Source organism: Vigna angularis, chromosome 1 (assembly GCF_016808095.1).
Source record: "Vigna angularis cultivar LongXiaoDou No.4 chromosome 1, ASM1680809v1, whole genome shotgun sequence".
Taxonomy (NCBI): Eukaryota; Viridiplantae; Streptophyta; class Magnoliopsida; order Fabales; family Fabaceae; genus Vigna; species Vigna angularis.
The window spans coordinates 48532563-48543863 of record NC_068970.1 but is presented as its reverse complement, the minus strand read 5'-3'; the positions used below and the strand labels follow the sequence as shown (position 1 = coordinate 48543863).

The 11301-nt window shown below is 37.7% G+C and overlaps 1 non-coding gene across 1 annotated transcript; it reads right to left on the bottom strand.

Moving 5' to 3' along the window:
* Window positions 1-694: 694 nt before the first annotated feature.
* LOC128195149 (small nucleolar RNA R71) lies at window positions 695-797 on the bottom strand. The gene has a single exon (XR_008246721.1). It is a non-coding gene; the product is annotated as a small nucleolar RNA R71 (small nucleolar RNA).
* Window positions 798-11301: the final 10504 nt, after the last annotated feature.

Genomic DNA, 11301 nt, shown 5'->3' with positions numbered 1-11301 from the left:
TTTTGCTATCTTTTGTTTAAGTTTTTATTGTGATCGTATTTGAATTCTTGTGCATATTTGTTATCATCTGTAGAAATTGTGTATTTTTTTTGGATTGTTTCTTTTTAGTTTGTGTTTTGTATGAGAAGCAGAGAACAGGTTGAAAATCTACTTTTCGATCCGGAAATTGAAAGAACTGCTCGAAGGAACAACAGTAGAAGGAGGCGACAAAGTAGAGAATCTAGAGAATCATCTGCTATCTCTGAAGAAATTCTGGACTTTTCATCAGGGCAAGAAAAAGAAGAAATGGAAGATAATCGCACTGGAGAAGGTTCTGGGCAAGGAAGACGTACTCTTGCAGATTATAATACTTTCTCAGGACCTCTGCACTTCAACAGTATTGCAAGACCAGTGGTGAATGCTGCTAACATGGAGATGAAGCTAGCTCTTATTCATCTGGTGCAGAACAATCAATTTCATGGATTATCCCACGAGAATCCATACACTCACTTGGCTACTTTCATGGAGATTTGTAATACAGTGAGGATTCATCAGGTTCCAGATGAAGCAATTCGACTCAGCTTATTTCCATTCTCATTGGCTGGTAATGCAAAAATGTGGTTGAATTCCTTTCCAGAGAATAGTTTGACAGTCTGGGATGATGTAGTTGCCAAATTTCTGAATAAGTTCTTCCCTCAGTCCAAAATCAATAAGGGAAAGCAGGAGATCTCGTCTTTTCAACAGGATGCTGATGAAACTCTAGGTCAAGCATGGGATAGATTCAAAGGCCTATTGAGAAAAACCCCTACTCATGGATTTGATGAGCCTACAATGTTAAATTTGTTTCTTGGAGGGCTGAAATCCCAAACAAAGTTAATGTTAGATGCATCAGCTGGAGGTAGTATCAGATGGAAGACGCCTGAAGAAGCACATGATCTAATTGAAAACATGGCTGCAAATGATAATGAAGTTCAGAGTGAAAGAGCTCAATTTCAACAAAAAGGTGTTCTTCAGCTTCAATCTCAAGATGCTTTACTAGCTCAGAACAAGATTATGACTCAGCAACTTGAGACATTAATGAAGAAGTTATCTCAGCTACCTAAAGAACTACAGAATGTTTCTCAAGCTCAACATCAGACGGGTCAAAGTTGTGAATTGTGCGGAGGAAATCATAATAATGGTCAATGTGCAGTGCAAGGCATGTCTCATGAAGAAGTAAATTATATGGGAAATCAAGGTCGTCAGACGAATTATAATCAAGGCCAAGGTTTTAATCAAGGATGGAGACCTCATCCGAGTATGGGACAAGCAGGTCCATCCAACAGACCACTTCCACAGAACTTTCAGCAACAACCTACTCTGACAGAAAGAACTTCAAAACTGGAAGAAACTCTTCAGCAGTTTATGCAGGTGTCAATTTCCAACCATAAAAGCACAGAAGCCTCACTTAGGAATTTGGAGATTCAGGTGGGTCAATTAGCTAAGAAGTTGGAAGAAAAACCAGTGAAGGACTTTGGGGCAAACACTGAAGTAAATCCAAAGGAAGACTGCAATGTTATTACCACAAGATCTGGAAGAATGCTGGAAGAAAGAGGGATTGAGAAAAAAGTGAGTGAAGAAAAAGATGAGATGAGTAAACAGGGAGATGAAGAAGAAGAGAAAGAGGATAGAGAAAGTGAAAAAGAGAGAGAGGGAGAGAAAAAGAAAGAACAGATGTACGAGAAACCTCTTCCATATCCAAAGGTTTTCTCTAGAAAGGAGAAGGAAAGACAGTTCAAGAGTTTCATTGATATTTTCAAGAAGTTGGAAATCAAGATGCCCTTCTCAGAAGCACTGAAACAAATACCTGCTTACTCGAAATTCATGAAAGATTTGCTCACAAAGAAGAGAAAGTATATTGAGGAAGAAACTATAGAAGTACAAGGCCAGTGCAGTGCTATCATTCAAAAGTTGCTCCCACCAAAGTTTAAAGATCGAGGCAGTTTTACAATTCCATGCACCATTGGTAAACTGGCTATTGGGAAAGCGTTAATTGATCTTGGAGCCAGCATCAATCTTATGCCTCTGTCTATGTTTAAAAAGATTGGAGAATTAGAGTTGAAGCCCACACGCATGACTCTACAATTGGCAGACAGATCGATCAAATATCCGCATGGAGTAGTGGAAGATGTGTTGGTAAAGGTAGACAAATTCTTATTTCCAGTGGATTTTGTTGTCATGGAAATGGAAGAAGATACAGAAATTCCTTTGATTCTGGGAAGGCCATTCATGAAGACTGCTCGAGTGTTGATTGATGTTGATGATGGAAAGCTTAAAGTAAGAGTTGAGAATGAAGAAGTAAATTTCAATGTTTTTGAAGCAATGTCTCACCCAAATGATGAAGATACATGCTTTCAAACTGATGAACTTGAGGAAGTCTGCATGATTACACAAAAGACGATGTATATATCATCACCTCTTGAAAGAACTCTTATTGATGCTTGCGAATCCTTACATGCAGAGGAAGAGAAATTAATTGATGAATGTCTACAGAATCTAGATTCTTTGAAGGAGATTCCACCTGATGAAGTGGAGATTGGAGAATTAAAGACTGAAGAAGAGATAAAAGAAAAAAAGCTGGAATTGAAATTGTTACCTTCACATTTAAAGTATGTTTTTCTTGAAAAAGATGATAATAAACCTGTGATCATCAGCAATGCTTTATCCACTCTGGAGGAAGAGAAATTAATTGAAGTCTTAAAAGTGAACAAAGGAGCTGTAGGTTGGTCAATTTCTGATCTGAAAGGAATAAGTCCTTCTTATTGCATGCATAGAATATTTATGGAGGATGATTTCAAACCAGTAGCTCAACCACAGAGACGACTTAATCCAGTGATGAAAGAAGAGGTCAGAAAAGAAGTTCTAAAGCTTTTAGAAGCAGGTATCATCTACCCTATATCTGACAGCACTTGGGTGAGCCCAGTTCAAGTCGTGCCAAAGAAAGGTGGTATGACTGTGGTTTGTAATGAGAAAAATGAACTGATACCAACAAGGACAGTGACTGGGTGGAGAATGTGTATTGATTATAGAAAGCTCAACAAGGCAACCAGAAAGGATCATTTTCCACTTCCATTCATGGATCAAATGCTAGAAAGGCTATCAGGTCAGGCTTTTTATTGCTTTCTAGATGGATACTCTGGTTATAATCAGATTGCTGTAGATCCTATGGATCAAGAGAAAACTGCTTTTACCTGTCCTTTTGGAGTTTTTGCTTATAGAAAGATGCCTTTTGGACTTTGTAATGCACCTGCTATGTTTCAACGTTGCATGTTAGCCATATTTTCTGATCTGGTTGAAAAATGCATAGAAGTCTTCATGGATGATTTTTCAGTTTTTGGTAGATCATTTGAAGTATGTTTGTCAAATCTGGAGACTGTTTTGAAGAGGTGTGTTCAAACAAATCTTGTTCTTAATTGGGAGAAATGTCACTTCATGGTGACAGAAGGAATTGTTCTTGGGCATAAGATATCAGCCAAAGGTATTGAAGTGGATAAAGCTAAGGTAGAGGTTATTGAAAAGCTACCTCCGCCAATGAATGTGAAAGGTATAAGAAGTTTTCTTGGTCATGCAGGATTCTACAGAAGGTTTATAAAGGATTTTTCAAAAGTGGCTAAACCATTAAGCAATCTTCTTGTTAAAGATATTCCTTTTGTTATGAATGAAAATTGTTTGAAATCTTTTGATCTGTTAAAGAATAAGTTGATTTCTGCTCCTGTTATTGTAGCTCCAGATTGGGAGAAAAATTTTGAACTAATGTGTGATGCTAGTGACTATGCTATTGGTGCAGTTTTGGGCCAACGAAGAGAAAAAGTTTTTCATGCAATTTACTATGCTAGTAAAGTGCTGAATAATGCTCAGCAGAATTATGCTACCACAGAGAAAGAATTTCTAGCAATTGTTTATGCACTGGAGAAATTTAGATCCTATCTTGTTGGGTCTAAGGTGGTTATATATACTGATCAATCTGCGATCAAGTATTTGTTGAACAAACCAGATTCAAAACCACGGTTGATCAGGTGGGTATTATTGTTACAAGAGTTTGATTTAGAAATAAAAGACAAGAAGGGAAGTGAAAATGTGATTGCTGATCATCTTTCTCGTCTAGTTAATGAAGAAATCACAAGTAAGGAGAAAGAAATTTGTGATGAATTTGCAGATGAAACTCTTATGTTAATTCAGAAAAGACCATGGTTTGCTGACATGGCAAATTTCAAAGCAGGTGGAGTTATTTCAGATGATATCACATGGCATCAGAAGAAGAAATTTTTGCATGATGCTAAGCAATATGTATGGGATGATCCTTATTTGTTCAAAATATGTAGTGATAATCTCTTGAGAAGATGTGTTACTGCAGAGGAAGCTGAAAATATTTTGTGGCATTGCCATAATTCGCCATATGGTGGACATTTCAATGGAGAAAGAACAGCTGCCAAGGTTTTACAATCTGGATTCTTTTGGCCCACTATATTCAAAGATGCTTATTTTCATGCAAAAAGCTGTGACAAATGTCAAAGAGTAGGAACCATCTCCAGAAGACATGAGATGCCACTGCAGAATATCTTGGAAGTGGAGGTTTTCGACTGTTGGGGAATCGATTTTGTTGGTCCTCTCCCACCATCATTCAATAATGAATATATTCTGGTTGCTTTTGATTATGTCAGTAAATGGGTTGAGGCAACACCTTGTCAGAAAAATGATGCAAAAACAGTTATTAAATTTCTCAAGAAGCATATTTTCTCAAGATTTGGTGTTCCTAGAGTGTTAATTAGCGATGGTGGGTCTCATTTTTGCAATGCCCAATTAGAAAAGCTCTTGAAACATTATGAGGTAAGACACAAAGTTGCTTCTCCTTATCATCCGCAGACAAACGGTCAAGCCGAGGTTTCAAATCGGGAAATCAAGAGGATTTTGGAGAAAACTGTATCTAACTCGAGAAAGGATTGGTCAATAAAGCTAGATGACACCTTATGGGCTTACAGAACTTCATTAAAGACACCAATTGGATTAACTCCTTTTCAACTTGTTTATGGCAAAGCTTGTCATCTGCCAGTGGAAATGGAACATAAAGCATTTTGGGCTCTGAAGTTTTTGAATTTTGATCCTAATTTATCTGCAGAAAAGAGAAAATTGCAAATTCATGAATTGGAAGAACTGAGATTGACAGCTTATGAGAGTTCCAGGGTATACAAAGAGAAAGTCAAATTGCACCATGACAAGCATCTTCTACATAGAGAATTTCAACCAGGTCAGCAAGTACTACTCTTTAATTCGAGGTTAAAAATCTTTCATGGCAAGCTCAAATCAAAGTGGTCAGGACCATTTCTCATCAAAGCGGTAAAACCATATGGAGCCATCGAATTAAGTGATCCTTCCTCTGATGATCCAAATCAAAGTTGGGTAGTAAACGGTCAACGTTTAAAGCATTATCTGGGTGGTCAAATTCAGCGTCTAACTACTATCACCCACTTTTCTAATCCTTAATCATAACAGGTGTCAAGCTAAAGACGTTAAACAAGCGCTTACTGGGAGGCAACCCAGCTTTCTAACCCTATCTTAATTTATGTTTTCAGTTCTTTTGGTTGTGTGGTTTGAATTTGAATCTGTTTGTTTGTGTGGATTGATTGATGTTTCTGCAATGATTTTATTGTGAATTGTTTGATTGAAGTTTGGATAAGTTTACGGAGCTTATTGTTTTATATAATTTGAAATTATTTGAGTGGTAGTTAGAATTGGTTCAAGAAATTGCAGGTATTTAAATTATGTTGTAGTTGATTGTAAATTTAGATTTTGTACTCTTTGATGTTGTAGATATGAAGAAAAATTCAATTATTGTTTTTTTTAGAAGTTTTGTAAAAAAAAAAAAAAAAAAAAATTGACCACGTTTGACCTACTCGCCCAGCGAGTAGGATCGGGTCGCCCAGCGACTGAGCAAAAGTGGGCTGGATCAGCCACTTTTTCTGCGCGTCAACATGGGCCTGCCACTTGGCACTCGCCCAGCGAACCACGTGGACTCGCCCAGCGACTGGGCTCGGCCCAAATTTTTGAAATTTTAGGGTTTTAACCCCTTTCTCCTTCACCCTTCATTCCAGCCGCCCCCCTCCCTCCCCTTTGCTGCCATTGACGCCGTGTGAAGCGTTTTCTTCTCCATCTATTTCAAAAATTTTCCTCCTCTTTTGCTTCTCATCTCAAGTCCAGTAAGTTGTCTTCAACTTACACTCTTCTTTATTGGGTTTTAACCATTCTTTTCGTTTTGGGGATTTAGAGTTTGGAATGATGTTGTGCTGTAGTTTTCATTTTCTGTTTTCTGCATAATTCATCTTTGTGAAAATCAAAACAATTGGTCGCTGTCATCCTCGCCAAGCGAGTTGGCTCGCGGCACTGTCACAGCTCGCCCAGCGACTGTGCCGGCCGGCGAGCTCGCGAGCCCCTTCTTTGGTGGCCGTGAGCCACTGCGTTCTTGGTACGAAAATGCACAGTTTTGGTTTCCATTTCTGCGACTATACTTTGCTGTGCTAATGCTTGAAATGTTGACTCAGTTGTATTATTACAGTGTGTTGGTTCTTGTTTGCATTAAATTTTCTCTTTGTTCCATTGGTCATGACACATTGTTGATCTTAATTTGATACATGCTATGGCAATGTTGAAATTATTGACGTCTTATATGTTGTAATTTCTACAATTATTTATATATATATATATATATATATATATTTTATTTTATTTTATTTTATTTTTTATTTTATTTTATTTTGTACTATTATTATAAATGTTTGATAAAAATTAGAATTTTGTTATTGTATGTATTAGATGGCATCCCGGAGACCTCGTGTCAGAAGACGAGTTGAGACTAATGATACAGATGATGATTATGTCTTGAACTTTGATCAGACGCGATTCCCAAGTGAAATGGCTGCTAACAGGTTCAATATACTGAGAAATCGAAAGTTAATTGCTGAAAGGAAGGTTCACTTGAATGAAGGGGAATTTGCTAACTTCAACAATGAAATAATGAGAAGAAATTGGCATATGTTCTTAGCTAATCCTCCAGATGAGATTGATGATACCCTGGTCAGAGAATTTTATGCAAATGCGTATCAGGTTGATAGAGATGGTGACCGTCAGAGCATGGTTAGAGGAGAAATTATACACTATGATAAGCAAGCAATCAATACTCTTCTGGGAACTCCATCTACACCTTCAGGCGACATCACTAACTATGGAGCATTCCGGAGAGGTGCAAAAGACCATGATATGATTGCTTCTTTGCTCTGCACCCCTGGTCACAACTACATCTTAGGGGTTAATGGCACTCCAGTGCGCATCCTGAGGAAACATCTGACCTCTTTAGCACAGATGTGGAGTGCATTTTCCTACTCCAACTTAAGTCCAACCACACATACATCTGATATTAATTTGGAACGATCTTATCTCATCTATGGGATCATCACAGGTCACATGAGCAACCACCTCCAGAACCAACACAGACACAACATGCTGGACCTTCACGCCCACCTCGTGGTACTCCTTACCTTTATACAAATCCTTCTTTTCAGGACGCCATGATGTATATGTATGCACAGAATGATGCATTACACAGAGGGCAAATGTGCTTGATGGATAACATGCATAGACTATCTCTTGGAATTCCTGATTTCCCTGATGACAGCGTTATGACTGCTACTCAATTTGAGGAACATGTACCTTGGCCTGAGGACAGGCCAACATTTGTGAGGGGAAGGGAAAATCAAGCACCACCACAACAACCAAATGAAGCAGAGGCTGACCAACAAGGACATGTTGAGGAACAACAAAGACAGCCCTCACCGTGGAGACTATGGCCACATCAACCATGAGTGGTTATTGTTACTTCTTTTAATTGCAGTTATTTAAATTTTAGTTTAGTTAAATGTTAGTTTTATTTTTAAAGTAAATGAGGATTATGATATATTGTGTCTAAAATAATGAGCTTTGAATTCTGTCCATGATAACTGGCATGATTGTGAGATTGTTATTGCAAAATCTGAATTTTAGAACTTCTGTTATAATTATTTATGATTCGTTCTTGAATCTGGTTGATTGTGACCCAGAAGTTGAATATCTGAGTGTACTGAGAAAGCTTTGAGAGCAAGTGAGAAGTTGTTATTGCTATGAATTTGGTTTTTGCATAATTCTTATTAACACAGATACATTCTGGTTTAGAAATGAGAAAGGCAGTTTTGTTTGATGAAATTAGCTACTTGGCCAGATGACTACCCATTTGTGAATATTAATCCTTTGTTATCCTGTTTGAGCATTATATATATTTGTTGTGAACCCTGAGCTTCTTACAGAAAAATCTACCTTATCCAACACTCTTGGAGAAGAGAACAAGAAACACATTTGTCAAGAGATAGGTAGAAATTAAGTTTGGGGGAAATCATAATCAGTTGAATCTTAAACTGATAAAAAAAAAAAAAAAAATAAAAAAAAATTGTATTGTATCATCATGTAAATATGATAAAGTATCAAAGTTAGAGAAAAATTCAAAAAAAAAATATATATATTATGTGATGAATGAAGAGGTAGTTGATGAATAAAGTTTCAATGTGGTTATGTTCTTGTTCTCCTCTTCTTTAGTGTTGTTTTGTTTCCCTGTAAAACCATGTTCCTTCTAGCCAAGCCAAGTTATAACCTGAGAAAGTCCTTTTGATTTTAAATCAGAATGTTTGATGTGTATATGAGATGACTTGCAAAAGTTGATGAAGTAGTTGATGACACTTTGAGCGTGAATTTGAGTGTAAACACTTGCAGGTTGAGGTAAACACCGATTGAGCATATTTGTCGTATTCTTTTTCTGGTTGTCTTATCATTTTGGATTCAAGAACTTGTCAATATAGGAGTTATAACATTTGATCTGAATATTTGGAGGTGTAGGTACAATCCTTACTGTTGTCTCAGATATTAGTTTTGTCTAATTCATATGTGCATTATGTTCTGCTGTTCTTTAATTGAGCTTTTGTTTGCTTTTGTAATCTGGTCTAGAGTTGATCTTGAGTCAGTTGCTCTTCTGTGTTGTCATTGATAGGTGTAAACTTTACTTGCTTTTGTTACTTAAAATGTTGTGTTTTTGAGTAAGTTTTAGTATTAATTCTCATGAAAAATATATAATTGTTGATGTAAGTATAGTTGTAATGTTTAAATGTGTTTTGATGCTTTTGTGTGTTTATTTTTGCAATAGAATAAGGATTGGATAATATCAAAGAGACCCTGTGTGCATCAGTGGCCCAGCCAGAGCGCACCAGTGGCCCAGCCAGAGCGCACCAGTGGCCCAGCCAGAAGTGAACCAGTGGCCCAGCGACCAGGAACCAGTGGCCCAGCGAGCCAGTGGCCCAGCCAGAGCGCACCAGTGGCCCAGCCAGAGCGCATCAGTGGCCCAGCGACCAGGAACCAGTGGCCCAGCGAGCCAGTCGCCCAGCGAGCTGGAACAACTCGCCCAGCTAGCCCACTCGCCCAGCGAGTGGATTCCTTTCGCCCAGCGAAAAGTCACTTAAGGTCCTTTCTTTAAAAACGCGATCCAGAGGCAGAAACCAGTCAGTTCTGGAGGGGAGAAGCTAGGGGAGACTCTGCATCTCACGTTCATGCTCGTTTTGGGTGCTCCGGAGTGGAATTTCAACACTTTCTACCATTCAATCCATCCTTTATCGCTTCTATGATGTATATGTGTAGCTAGAACTCCATTTCACTGGGGTTGAGAGTACATTTCTGAAACTCTTTGTAATTTCTATATTAATGCATGATCTTGTATGAATTTTGTGTTCTATCTTTATTATTCATGCCTATGATGAGAATCTAAGCTATTTGAACGGTTAAATCATTGAGAAATGTATGAGACCGCGGACCTAGGATAGAACTGCTAAAGGATTTCGAGTCCTAGACATAGGATGAAATTCTTAGTCATCTGTGACATTGTGATTAAGGCAAATCTGATAACTGAATTATCTAAGAGATTAGGATTTAGTTTGAATGATTCTGAACGGTCATCTGAGAGATCAGGACTGCATGCGCCTAGGATGTTGATGCTTAATTTTGAGGAATTGTGTTAGTAGAAAAATTACTTGAGTGATGAACTTGAAAATCAACCCCAGTGAACTTTAATTCATCTGTTTTTACCACTTTAATTTCATCTGTATGCAAATCTTACTTGTGTTGTAAAATTAATCGCTAAATTAGTAAACTTTAATCATTCTGTGAATCAAAACAAATCTCTTGGGAAAACGATTTCCGGACTTACCGGTTTATTACTTGTACGATTCGGTACACTTGCCGAGGTCTCAACAGTCATTCCATTGCTTGTGGTTGTCCTGTTCTACTCTGGTTTCTGATTTTGACCTTAGCCTAGCCATTCTTGATTGAGAAGCTTTTACACTTTGGTTTTTGGAATTTGAAAGAAGGTTTGTGTGCTTGGTAGCATCTTAGGTGGTGGTGGTTTGAAAGACTCTCCAACTTTGAACTGCCAAGGGAGAATCTCCCTTCCAAACCTTTCCATTTTGAGTTCTTTAAGCTTTAAGAGAGAAACCTGAGTTTGTGAGCTTTGTGTGGCTACATCTAAAGCCAAATATCCTTGTTGAGAGTGTGTTCTTGTTTAAGTGCTGAAATAAGTTTTGAACTTGAAATGTGCTGACCATTTAGTTGTGCAGTTTTTGTTCTGATTAACATTTACAGGGAGTAAAGTTGTTCAAAAGCAGTTTGTAAGTGTGGGAAGTCTAACACAAGAGTACCTCAAGTGGAGCAAAAGGAGCTTTGCTACCTGCATAAACTACACCAAGCTGAATAGGGAGTCTCTTCATTCTATTGTGTAGTTTCGTGTTAGATTTGTGCATGATTAGAAATAGTAAACCATATTTGCTTGAATATTATGCTCTGATATCATATGGTTTCACTTTTCCTGAAAATTGAATTTGATTTAGCAAGTTTGGACATCCATACATTAAGTGATAGTGTTGGTCTAGTGTTATTGTTGGCTTAGCAGATTTAACGTAGGCAAACTATTTCTGAGTCAATTCAAACTAATAAATTGGATGTTGTAATTGTTGTTTGGAAGCTGCAATGATCCTTTAAGGGTTCAAAAACACCAATGCAGGGAGAAAGTTTAGATTAGGGCTGGGATTTGTTTTCTATGTTGATAATAATCCAATTTGAATTGTGCTGTTATAAATACTGATTCTTTCGTTTCTCTGGGATCTTGGTGTATAGATAAACTGCAGCATTAAGTGGGATAAGAGTTCTTTCCTGAAAGGCATTTAG